Raw genomic sequence first — 12,479 nt, 5'->3', positions numbered from 1 at the left:
CGTTGTATTTTGTCTTGCTCAACTTCAAACGGAGCAAACCTGCTCTTCTTTCTAAAGTTATTTACAATAACAACCATTTTTAGATTGCTGGAAGTTAGTCTTTTGGTGGCCTATGGTAGTCTTTGCTCTCTGTATAAGTCCACATCATATACCACCGTTAACACTATCTCATGTGACTTTAAGTAACGTTGCCTCCATATCACGTTGTGAGTTTCCACCTAACAGTGTCACGGTAAAGGGTCCTCACATTATGGTGTGTTTTTAATTATGATTGCTTCCATACGCCATTAACGAGGAGAAACAAAAAGGATTTATTATTTGGATTTGGCAGCTTGAGCTTGGAAACAAGAGCTTCCTTAATTCAAGCTATTCGGTTGATGAAATTTTCTGACGGAGGCTACACAAAATTTTGGAGCTCTACAAGTCGGATCTCTAGTTTGGTACGAAAGTAGGAGGCGTGGTTATATATATTTGAGTTATACCAACCTCTCAAATACTTATGTTTAAAAGCAGTCAATTGTTCAGAAGATTCTGTGCTGGTTGGTCTGTTGGTATTTTGGGTCAGTTTCTACCATACCAGAATGAGTTTTTCACAATTTGGATGCCATTTAGAGGCTATTTGTGTGGTTGTATATTCTTCTCACTAGCTGATACTGAAGTGTTGATATACGTTGAAGAGTGAACGAGTATTTGAAGGATCCAAGCAAGTTTGCAGTCGCTGCTGCTCCAGTATAGCATTGTATTTAAAACTCATTATAGTGCATTGATTCCTTGATTCCACTACTGCATAAAGAGTTTGGTGGGCTGATTGTAATCTTTTATGTTGCACGTTGCTCATTTGCTGACATTTATAAAGGATATTGCAGTGACATTGAATTGTGAGTGATTGTTGCTTCTTCTTCACTGGTTGATAGTTGTGATCAGTTTTTTTAACGTATAAGATAATGAAGAAAATGACCAGACTTGATAATGCATTAGAGTTATTAAATACTCTGATACATTCCACTATTGATGAGATGGTTAAGATCAACAAAACCTCTCTATTCAATATTAAAATATCTCTACAAAATGCACAGGAGAATATTGATTTTTTGCAGCTTGAAACTCAGCTACATCAAGAAGAACTAAAATAGAGGAGTCATTCTGAACATGTTTCTGTTCAAAACATTGAGACTACAACCCATCAGAAGCAAGTCCATGATGTTACAGTTCGTTCAAATTTAATACCCAATAAAGCAGCAGTTGTACATGCAGATGCAGAAACTTAGTCTGCACTTCCCAAGCCCATCATTAGACCTTGGGAATAGCTTGTCCACAACAAGCACAGAACTAGTCTTGGATATGACAAGGCCTTGTCCTTTCATATTCCAGACTACTCAAAGCCCATTTAGTTTTAGAGTGTTGGATTCATTCATGACAGTTCACTTACTCCTCATGACAGTTCAGCTTCAGTTGTTCCAGACTCTGCCTCTCTTCCACAACAACAACAACAACAACAGATTGTAAAATGCCAACACTATGACCGAGTTTGCCATTTGAAAGATAATTGTTTTGATCTTCATCCATGTAAGCATTGTCATAAAACCAGTCATTCTTCAAACAAATGCTTCGAAAACAAACGTCCTGCAAGAACAAAGATTCATCTTGGATGGAACGCTTCTTGGCAATGGGCATCAACAACCAAGAAGATATTCCAAACACATGTCAGAATTTGTTCCAGAGTATTGAACAGTCTTGCAGTTGAGTTTTCTCCATCATCTCACCTTGTATCTGACAGGGGGGAAATGATGGTCATCTGCAAGCTTCAAAGCCACATCAAGCAAACCTGAGCCACAACCTGCCACACCAGTTTCAGAGTTGTAGCCAGAGACAAAGATGCCTGTGAACATGCCTTCAATTGGCAATCCGGGACACTTCCTCTAGTAGAAGACTTTAGCTTCTTGCCAGTTTCGAAAGAATTCCACGATCAAAATTGAGAACACTTCCTCTAGCAGAAGACTTAAGTTTCTTACGAGTTTCGGAAGAATTCCACGATCAAAATTGAGAACACTTCCTCTAGAAGAAGACTCCAACTTCTTACTAGTTTTGGAAGAGTTCTAGGAATTGCATTAAGCATTCGAGAGTTGTTGGTCATCCTTAAACCATCACAGGTTGAGACTTTCCTTTTCAGGTTGAAGTTCTCCCTTTTATGCGAGGTGATACCTCCCTTTCATGGTTGAAGGTTTCCCTCTTTAAAACAATAGGAGCACTTCCTCTAGTAGAAGACTTCAATTTCTTGCTAGTTTTGGAAGAGTTCTGGGAACTGCACTAAGCGTTCCAGTGTTGGTGGTCATCCTTAAACCACCACCCTTTATACCAACATTTCAGAGAGCACATTCAACCTAGTGATGCCATGCATTTTTTCACATTTTGTATTACAGCTCTCTTCTTGGACTCATACGTAACCCTTTGGATTAAAGGGGGGAATGTTGGACACCTAATCCTCAATGGGTTAGTGTGGAAGCCGAATGGACAAAAGGAGTCCAAGAGACCTTGGGATGTGAAACCCAACAGTCAAACAAAGTACTATAAATGTATATCATTTTTCAATAAAAATGGTACCTGCATCTTTCATCTTTCATATTGTTCTTGCTCCCATGTGTGTTTAACAATATTTCCTAACATTTTTATTCAGTATTCTTTTTCTCCATATCCTAGCTTAACATTTTTTGAAAATATTTTCATTTTTTGACTAATTGTTCCTAACTTTCCAAAACCAAAAAATGCTACAACATTGGCTCCAACTGGGGACTGCTTTCTCCTATAGAATGCAGAGAACCTGTAGATCCATGTGCCTTCTCCTTGGGCTACGGAGTCTTTTGCTGTAAAAAATCACATTGACAGCTTCAAAAGTAAAAGAAACTGGATTTTTTACAATGGTAGTAATGAAATCTACTTCAACTTCTTAGTACTAAATGTAATGTTTGAAAAACCTTCCATTTATACGATAAGTGGAATATAGCCCCTTAAGATTTTGTAGTATGAAAGTGTTGTTTCCCTTCACTTCAGCAATTGCTAAAGGTCCAAACTATAGGTTGTCAAACTTACCATGTTTTCTCTTTTCTTCTCTCCTTGAATCCCATCTTAGAACTAGATCACCTTCCTTGAAGTCCCTTTCCCTAGTTCTTCTGTGAAACAGGCTCTTCATCTTACTCTGATACTTTTTCAATTCGTATTGAACTTCATATTTGTTTTGATTTAGTTCAATAATCTGGTTTATTCTCCTTGAAAATTTATAAGGTTCATCTGTTGAATCCTGCAGGAATTTCAAAATAGGCAGGGTCAAATTGGTAGGGAAAATTGCATATTTCCCATAAACTAACTCGAAAGGAGATTTTACAGTAGATCTCTTTGGAGTAATTTTGTTTTCCCATACTGCATAAATTAAATGAGTGTCCGAGCTCTTTTTGTGATCTTCTAGAGTCTTTTTGATTACCTTTACCAGACTTTTATTGGAGGATTCTGCAAGGCCATTACCTTGTGGGTAATATGGGGTTGAATGATGTAACAGAATCTAATATTTCTAGAAAAACTCAATCATTTTAACAATATAAAAAGTTGTGGCATAATCAGTGACAATTTGAGTTGGGAAACCAAATCTAGATAAGATGTTCTGTTCAATAAATTTGATTACTACTAAATCAGTAGCGTTTCTCACTGGAATTACTTACACCCATTTAGTGAAGTAGTATATTGTAGTGAGGATGCATCTATGTTGATTACTTCAAGTGCTATGAATCTCTCCAATAAAATCTAATCCCCATTGGCTAAAATGTTCTGAGACTATTGATGGAACCAGTGGAAGAGTTGCTAATTTTTTCTTACCAGCAAACATTTGACAAGGAACACAACCTCTAACCTTTGATCCTACTTGTAATAACAATTTTGGCCAATAAAATCCTCCCCTTAATATCTCATATGCTATTTCTTTCCAAGCATAATGTCCTCCAGAAAATCCTGTATGAATCTGGACAATGATTCCTTCAGTTTCTGATTCTGTTAAACATAATAACAAAATATTTTGTGGGTCTTTCAGGTACAAATTTACATTTATGATACAACACTTGGCTGCTTTTAGTTTGAGAGTTTTACACTGGCTTTTGGAGAATGATGTTGGACATTCAAAATGGATCAAGAAATTTACAATGTCTTGGTGCTAATCTGACAACAGAAATTTGTCATCAAAGTATAAGAGGCTAATCTGATCTGAAGGTAAAGGTTCTTGTGGAATATTTTTTTCATGATGAAGGAAGGTTCTTGTGGATTCTCCTCTTATGCAAGGATAGGAGGTTGTTGTGTATTCTTCTTATCTAAAGTTTGAGAAGGCTCTTGTGGATTCTTCCCATCTGAAGTTTGAGAAGGTTCTTGTGGATTCTTCCCTTGTATCTCTAAAACAGAGTTGATTCCAAGAACTTTACAGTTGGATTCAGCTATAAGCTTAGCTAATCCTTGACCTTTTACTAGCTTTGTAGTTTTTATAGTTAGATAAAACTCCAATATTTTAGTGATCCATGTACCTCTCTTTCCATCAGTGTCTGGTTGGGTTAAAACAATTTTCTCAACACTGTTAGAAACATAAGTAGTAATAGGAGAATGTAGGACATACATCCTGAATGATTTTAGGGCTTGAATAAGGGCATAGGCTTGCTTCTTAATTATGTCATACTTAAGCTCGGCATCTCTCATAACCTTACTGAAAAAGGCTATGGGTTGGTCATGGGAATCTTCTTTCTTTTGTAGTAGAATAGTAGCAAGGGTTGTTTCTGAGGAAAAGGAAGAGATACTGAATGGTTTAGTGTAATCAGGGTTGGCCAAGGTGGGAGCTTCATAGATAGCTTTCTTGATCTTATCAAATGCATGCCTAGAAGAGACAGGCCATTTAACTTAATGATCCTTTCAGAGCAAGTCAGTTATATCTTTTACAATCTCAACATACTTTGGGATGAATCTCCTTAGAAAAATAATCTTTCCTAGAAAATTTTGAATCTCCTTCTTGTTTCTAGGTAATTTCAATGTTCTGATGGCAGACACACACTTGGGATAAATCACTACTCATTCTTTTGAAACTATATGGCCCAACAATTTTCCTTCTTTGATAGCAAACAGAGACTTTTTAGGATTCAATGATATTCCGAATTTTCTACACCTGTCAAAAACCTTCATCAAGTGCTTTAGAAGTTTCTGATCAGATTTAGAAAAATAGTTATGTCAACCACAAATTTATTTACCTGACCCACAAAGGCTACATCCATAGCTCTCTGAAATGTTTCTCCAGGATTGGTTAAGCCAAATTCCATTCTAACATACATGAATGTACCCGAGGGTGTAGTAAAGGTTGTCTTCTCTCTATCTGTTGGATCAACATTTACCTGATTATAGCCTGAAAAACCATCAAGCATAGAAAGTCTTTGTGCTCCTGAAACCATTTGAAGTAACTGATCCATTTTGGAAAAAGGATAGTTATCTTTTAGTGATCCTTTGTTCAAATTTCTAAAATCCACACAAAGTCTGATTTCTCCATTATTATTTCTAACAAGAATTAAATTTGCAAGCCAATTAGAATATCTAAGAGGGAGAATGATCTGGGCATCTAGCATTTTCTTAATTTCCTTTTCTCCAGTTGGTAGAAGAGCTGGATTGATCCTCCTAAGTTTCTGTTGATAAAGAACTACTTTTGGCTTTAAAGGAATCTTATGCTATATTAATGAAGTACCATAGGATTTTAGATGAGCATAGGTCCATGCAAAAACATCCTTATAATTTTGATGTAACTTAAGATATTGAGATTTGATCTCAGGATCTAGAGATGCACAGATTTTAATGTTTTTAATATCATCTTCTATTCCAATATTAATATTTTCTATGTCATCTTGTGAAGAAATGGACTAAGGGTTTCGGAGGACATCTTTTTTATCAAACAATTTTTCTAAAGAAATGAGGCCTTTGGGAATAAAATTATTAGACAATTGAATAATGTCATGATCATCAATTTTTGAATTGAAATTTGAAGTATCATTTCGATTTGTATTTTCATTTATTTCTATTCCATCTTCATCAATTTGTAGAACTGAAAAATCATCTATAACCTGCAGAAAATATTTCAAATGTTTATCACCTTCAAATATCTGCCATTGTTTTAGATTGTCTGGGATGGATGGTCTATACTTGACTTGTATTTAATAGAGTACATTGGTCTGATCATGACTTTTAAATGAACTAGTATAAACAACTAAGGCATCTGCATGAATATTCTAATCTCCTGGAATATAAGTCAAATTAAAAGCATCAAAGAAGTTTTCAACTGAATCTGAAACTTCATTTCGATAAGACCTAAGTCTAGGATGCTTAGTCTAGAAATATTTCTCACTTGTTTACCTGATCAATTGCATAAATGGGATGGTTCCTTGGCTGGTTTGTTTTGCAGCAATGTACACAATCCTTGCCTCACTATAAAACTGTAGTTGTTCTCCCCCATAAACATGAATAGTGGCATAAGACATATCCATCTGAAGAGTTCCCCCTAATTTGGCACAGCAACACCTAGAAGGGAGAATTCCAAATTTGGGAGGGATATCTGAGACAATGATATCAAGCACTACACCTTTCACTGGAATTTGGGCAAGGGTGACTACTAAATCCTTAATCAATCCTAAGTAGGGCACCCTTTTAGAATCAAAGGTGTACAAGTCATGATAGGATCTAGCTATGTCAAGATTCAAATGGTCCATGATAGTTTTTGGCATGAGGTTATGTGGTGCTCCAGAATCAAACATACAATTATATAACATGGAATCATTTGTCTTAAGAGTTACATAGAAAGGAGACATTATTTCATCTATCATATTTGAGCTAGGACCAAAGACAACTGCTGGTTTTTCATCTTGCAGACTAATGATATCACTTTTAGGATCAATCGAGGTGTTTTATATCCATTTGGATACTTGATTTTTATACCCGGGGTTTTTTGAAAGCTCTAAAACTGGAATTGGGATTTTAACTCTTTCTAACCCTTTTTCAACGTTAAATGTAGTCAAATTATTTTTATCATTTTGAGCAGTATCAATTGACTGATTTAATGGTTGAATAACAGTTGTTTGAGTTTCAATAGCTTTGGTACAAGGTTCAATTATTGGAGTATCCTTAGGAGGTCTTCCAGGACCGAGTCTGGGCCTAAGATCATATCTCTTGTTCAACTTTGCAATTAAATATTCACAGAAGGCATGGTATTTAGAAACCTATGAGGATTCTTGATCTTCATGAGCCTGATTTTGTTGTGAGACAGGAATCATAACTGTTTGATTAGAAGAAGTATCCATGTTATTGATATCTTCATTAATTGTCATAGTATTTTCATCAGGTTTTTGATCATCTATCTGTAAAGGAGTGGGAACCTGTTGATCATTACTAGGTCTCTAAAGAATTTGTAATTGTGGATTCCTTCTATACTGACCTTGATTTTGATTTTGGGGTCTAGTAACTGTTTGTTGAACTGTCCTAGGTTGAGTCTCAATCTTTGAAATTCTATTAGATAGATTTCTAGGAGGATAATTTATTTCATCTATTTTAGAATCTTCAGTTTTAGTCTTATAAGAACTAGAGGAACTAGAGATTTCTTGAATATATTTGAGTTTTCTTTGGGCCTTTTCCTCTTTAGCTTTCAAGAAAGTCAAAGTAGCCCTATTTTCTTCCAGCTCTATAGCATTTGTTTTCATATCTTCAAGAGTTCTTGAAGTTCTCTCTCTTAGCATTACAGAAAAATCATCGTCAAAGGCTTTAGAAAACCTAGACTTAGTTGCTACTACAGGGGGTTTACAATCAGGGGGCATCTTATGATAAAGTTTATTGAACCTTTTGATCAAATCTGATATAGGTTTACCAAAGTTTCTTTTAAGTTCTTCAAACTCAGTTAGAAAGTAAAGATGATATTTCTTTAGACCCCATTTGTTTTTAAATATGTTTGTAAGCTCTTCCCAATTTGTAATAGAATTTACGGGTAACTGCCTAAACCAGATTCTTACATTTCCTTCAAGTGACTGTACAAAAAATATCGTGTAAACATTTTCTTGTTCGATATTCATGTTGTCTACAAACTCTAGAAAAGATTGAAGATGGTCCTCAGCTGAGGGACTAGTTTCTCCACTATAGCTAGGAAGGTTTTCCAAGTACCCAACTGGGAATGCATCGAGGTTAGCAGGTAAGACTAAAGTTGCATATCTAGCCTGTACAATAGGTTGGAATGCCATAGTAGAAGGTGGTGTGTGACGTGTTTCTGTGGATGAAGAAGAATAAGATGAAAAAGAAGAAGAGGAAGAAGAAGGTGATTGAGGGGGTGTGTGACTATGTGGAGGTGAAGAAGGAGGTGATCTCCTGAATAAATTTAAAGGAGTGTTAAGAGCTAACTTTGGGACCTGTGAATGAATATCCTCTTTTGTTTGAAAGAGTGGATTTGTATATACAGAGATGGTCTCTTCAGGTTGTTCAGAAGTATAAGCTTCAAGTTGTTCAGAAGTGGAAGGAAATGAATAAGTGGTAGAGGATATGAAATCTGTGGGTTTGTATTCAAGTAAATGAACAACCAAGTCAGACTTAGTCTTAGGTGATCCTAGTGGTAGTGGGGGTTCTGGATGTTTTTCAAAATAATGACTCAGGAAAGATGAATCTAAGTCAACTCCCCTATCGAATAGTTCAGAAACCCTAGGAGGTATTTGTGTCAAATCAAGATCAGATGGAATATTATTAAAAGGACCAAATGATACTAACTCTTCAGACTACAAGGCTGAAGAGGAAGAAGAAGATGGTTGATGTCTCCTTTTAGAACTGGCTTTTCTTAGAAATTTTTCAGGATCTGACAGAGGATTAACTAAGTCAGAATCTGAATGAGATTTAGTGTGCTTAAAAGGTGCTAGTTTGGGCTACTGGAGTCACTAGGTGAAGGATTTTAACCTTTCTAGACCTTTAATCACCTTAAAGGAATAGAATGAATATCATTTCCCTAGGAAAACATAATGGAATTTGAATCCCCGACAACAGTGCCAGACTGATGTTGTACCTCTAATTTGATAATGGTTAGCTATCAAGCCAGAGCATCTAAGATAATTATTTTGGGGTTTTGTTTTAATTTGGAGGACCAATGAATGAAACAGATATAACACTGTAATACTTAACCTTTTGAATAATATTAATACCAAAATAGAGGGTTTTTATAAAATTTCACATAGTGATAAAGCTTGAATAGTGGTGAGTAGAAACAAAAAATAATATGATTATCACAATTTCCAGATTGAAAATTAAATAATCATAAGTATGAAAACCTTTGACTAATGTTCAGAAGGTTCATTAGAATATTCTTATGCTTACAACAATATGTTGATGATTTATTGATTCAGAGGGAAGTAATTAAACAGACAGTTCATTAATCCATTCTCTTTATAGATTATCACTTCAAAAGCTTATAGGAATAGATTGAAACACAATTATTCCTACCAAGTTATCTCTATAAAACATAAGAATATGAAGAAAAACATAATGTGTAATACTGAAAAAACTTATAGGAAACACAAACTGTGTAAAACTGAATTCATAATCCTTTGCTTTGTATTAAGGGTCCAAAAAAGTCAAGTACATCAAGTGTTTTGAAATGCTTCATCAAGAGTGCAACTCTCTTTCAATGGTCAACCTGGTTCAATGGTGAACCCATAATAACTTGTAAGGAGAGTTATTTATACAACACTAGAACTAAGAAAATATCCTAAACTATTTTTACAAAAATAGATTTATTCAAGGAAAAGGAGATATCTTCATGCAAGAAGATAGAGACAGCTATTAAATTGTTGCTTGATGTCCCTATTTTTTAGGTTCTGTCGTTTTGGTGTTTGATCTTTTGCCTGTTAAGTTGCTTGGCTGTTCGGTCTTCACGCTTGGTGTCATATTTACTTATGACCTTTCATCTGATACTCTATGACCTTGTTGACTTGTCAATAACCTTTTTTGTGCTTTTTACTTTTACTGTACATTTCAAGTTTTTACTATGTATTACAACAGTAAATCATTTAAGTTTTACATGTCTCAGTATGATGTAGTTGGATATTGATAATCTTTCTGTATATTTCATATGTTTGTCCTTTAACTGTATGTCCTTATCTGTGTCCTCTGTTTAACATTTACTGTCTCTGTGTAAAGGATTTGTTCTTTGTTTTTACCATTACTGTGTAAATGACTTCTGCTCTGTGTAAATGATAATTGTCTTTTCTTCTGAATAAAGGTTTTTAAATGGATTTCCTTGTGAATCTGGAACAAACATGTTTTATATGATCACCTGCAAAATACAACAATTGTTAAGAAAAACACAGTCTAACACGGAGGTGATAATGGCTTTATTTGAGCAGAGAGGTCTATAAGCAGAGTCCTGGTAGTGTTTGTACGGTAATCATAGGTTGAAATGGGTTGCAGAGGCTTAGGGTGGAACATGAAGGGTTATGCGGGTTTCACTGTGTAAACGGGTGAAAAGAGTGAAAGTGAGGGTTTTGGCATTTAAACAGGAAAATTTTAAAATTTGGTGTGGAAGGGTTATGTGAATAGTGGATGGTTTTATCGTATGCGGGGAGTGGTTTCGGAGGCTCACCGTACCATTTTTGGCCTTGGGGTGGTTTTTCTCCGAGGGCACGTGATTTAACGTGGAGCTGCCACGTAACCACAAGGGGCCTGAGAAAAACCACAAATCTCGAGTTCTCTCGGGCGAGTAAAGCTAGGAGATCAAGAGCGCGCGATATTTTTGTGGGTCATTGGATCTGGAAGTGAATGATTTGAAGGCTATCACGTGATCGAGAGGCATGAAGGGAACAAACACTGAGGTTAGCAGGGCCCAGGGAATAATTAAAAGGATTTGTAATTATTTTAATGAATAAGCAGGGTTTAAACATAAGCGGATTAAAACATAATGCACGAGTTTATGGAGTGGGACCAAGGTTAATGGTGGTGGGGTTTATTTAACCACACCAAGGGTGGTGGGTTAAAACCGTTATTTTATCAGGAAAAATGTAATTTGCACAGGTTTGTTAAGTAATGTGAGGTTTTAATAAAACTTAGGTTAAAAGGGGTTTTATGGGTATGGCAAAGTTAACTTTATAAAGCAGAGGGGGGAATAAAGACTTAGGTCAAAGGGGTTTTATGGGTTTTAGGGAATTTACAAGGGGAAAATGATTTTTTCAAAGGGAAATGGGTTTCACACTAGGGAAAATGAGTTTTTTGGTTAGGAGAATGAGTTTGGAGGGTAAATTGCTAGGAAAATGAGTGAAACCAAGGGGCAAAGATGAAAATTAAGGGAACATGGTATTTTCTAAGGAAATGATGGGACAATGAGGAAATTAGTAAGTATGTAGTGGGGGGTGAAATGATGTAATGCCCACTTTAGTTTCCTGACCCTAATACGACATTATCTTAGACACTCTATTCTTCGAGGACCTCAGATTGAAGATCTGGACCCATGACACTATTATTAGCGATTGAGATATTCATGGTTGTGATGTTTACGAACGCTATCCATGGATATTATGGTAGCATGAATGGTTATGTATCTCTATCAGTATTCTGATGATTGCAATATTAATAGTTAGGTGGTCTCTATTTGAAATTATGATGAGGGTAGTAAAGAATATGTATGCGCTCTACTAAAGGCATAATAAGGATAAATTTTATGGGTAGGTATATTTCTACGATGTTACGATGTTGATAGCTTAATTAATATGTATGTTTCCATTGATGATTATTGATGATAGCCATAAGGGATGTGTCCCCTATGTTACCTACTTCCTTTAGTTCAGACTTACAATGGACAATGATGAGAATGACCAGGAATTGTTAATGATGCTATTATGATAATTGACTAACATTGAGAAACCGTGTTACTGATGATTATCGAGTATGGCAGGGAACCATCAGAGGCACCCGCATATGACATGTCGATGACACCTGGTTTGATGAAAATTTATATTACTTTATCTGTGAAAGTCTAAGTCGATCTTGGAATCTGCCATATATGTTTAACTATATTCTGATGATATAATAATGGTTGCAGGCACAGATTAGTTGCTTGACCGAATGACTCACATATGGGTGATGGGGTTGTACAAGTGGATGGAACTACATGGGAGGGGTGGGACAGAGTCCCTGATCTCACCCACTAGCACTCCCGCCGTGACTTAGGCTGGAAGGGTTGAAACACCTTCGCCTTGAAGATCACGATGCCATGAGGGCAGGTTCCAAAGTTGGTTCGCTCATGAGGACTTTACCGGGGGGCGCGCATCAAGGCGGATTCCTTGATCCCCGACACCATTAGTCTCACTATAGCAGGAAACATAAGAGATGACAGTGGTCTATGACGTTGCACTATACTTTCCCCTCGTAATCACTGGATGCTTGAAGGGCAAGTGGTGTGGCACCCT

Source organism: Pinus tabuliformis, chromosome 8, assembly GCF_031772625.1.
Source record: "Pinus tabuliformis cultivar Carrire ecotype Pingquan chromosome 8, CPIR1, whole genome shotgun sequence".
Lineage (NCBI taxonomy): Eukaryota > Viridiplantae > Streptophyta > Pinopsida > Pinales > Pinaceae > Pinus > Pinus tabuliformis.
The sequence above is the reverse complement of the archived record's forward strand: the minus strand, read 5'-3'. Positions refer to the sequence as shown.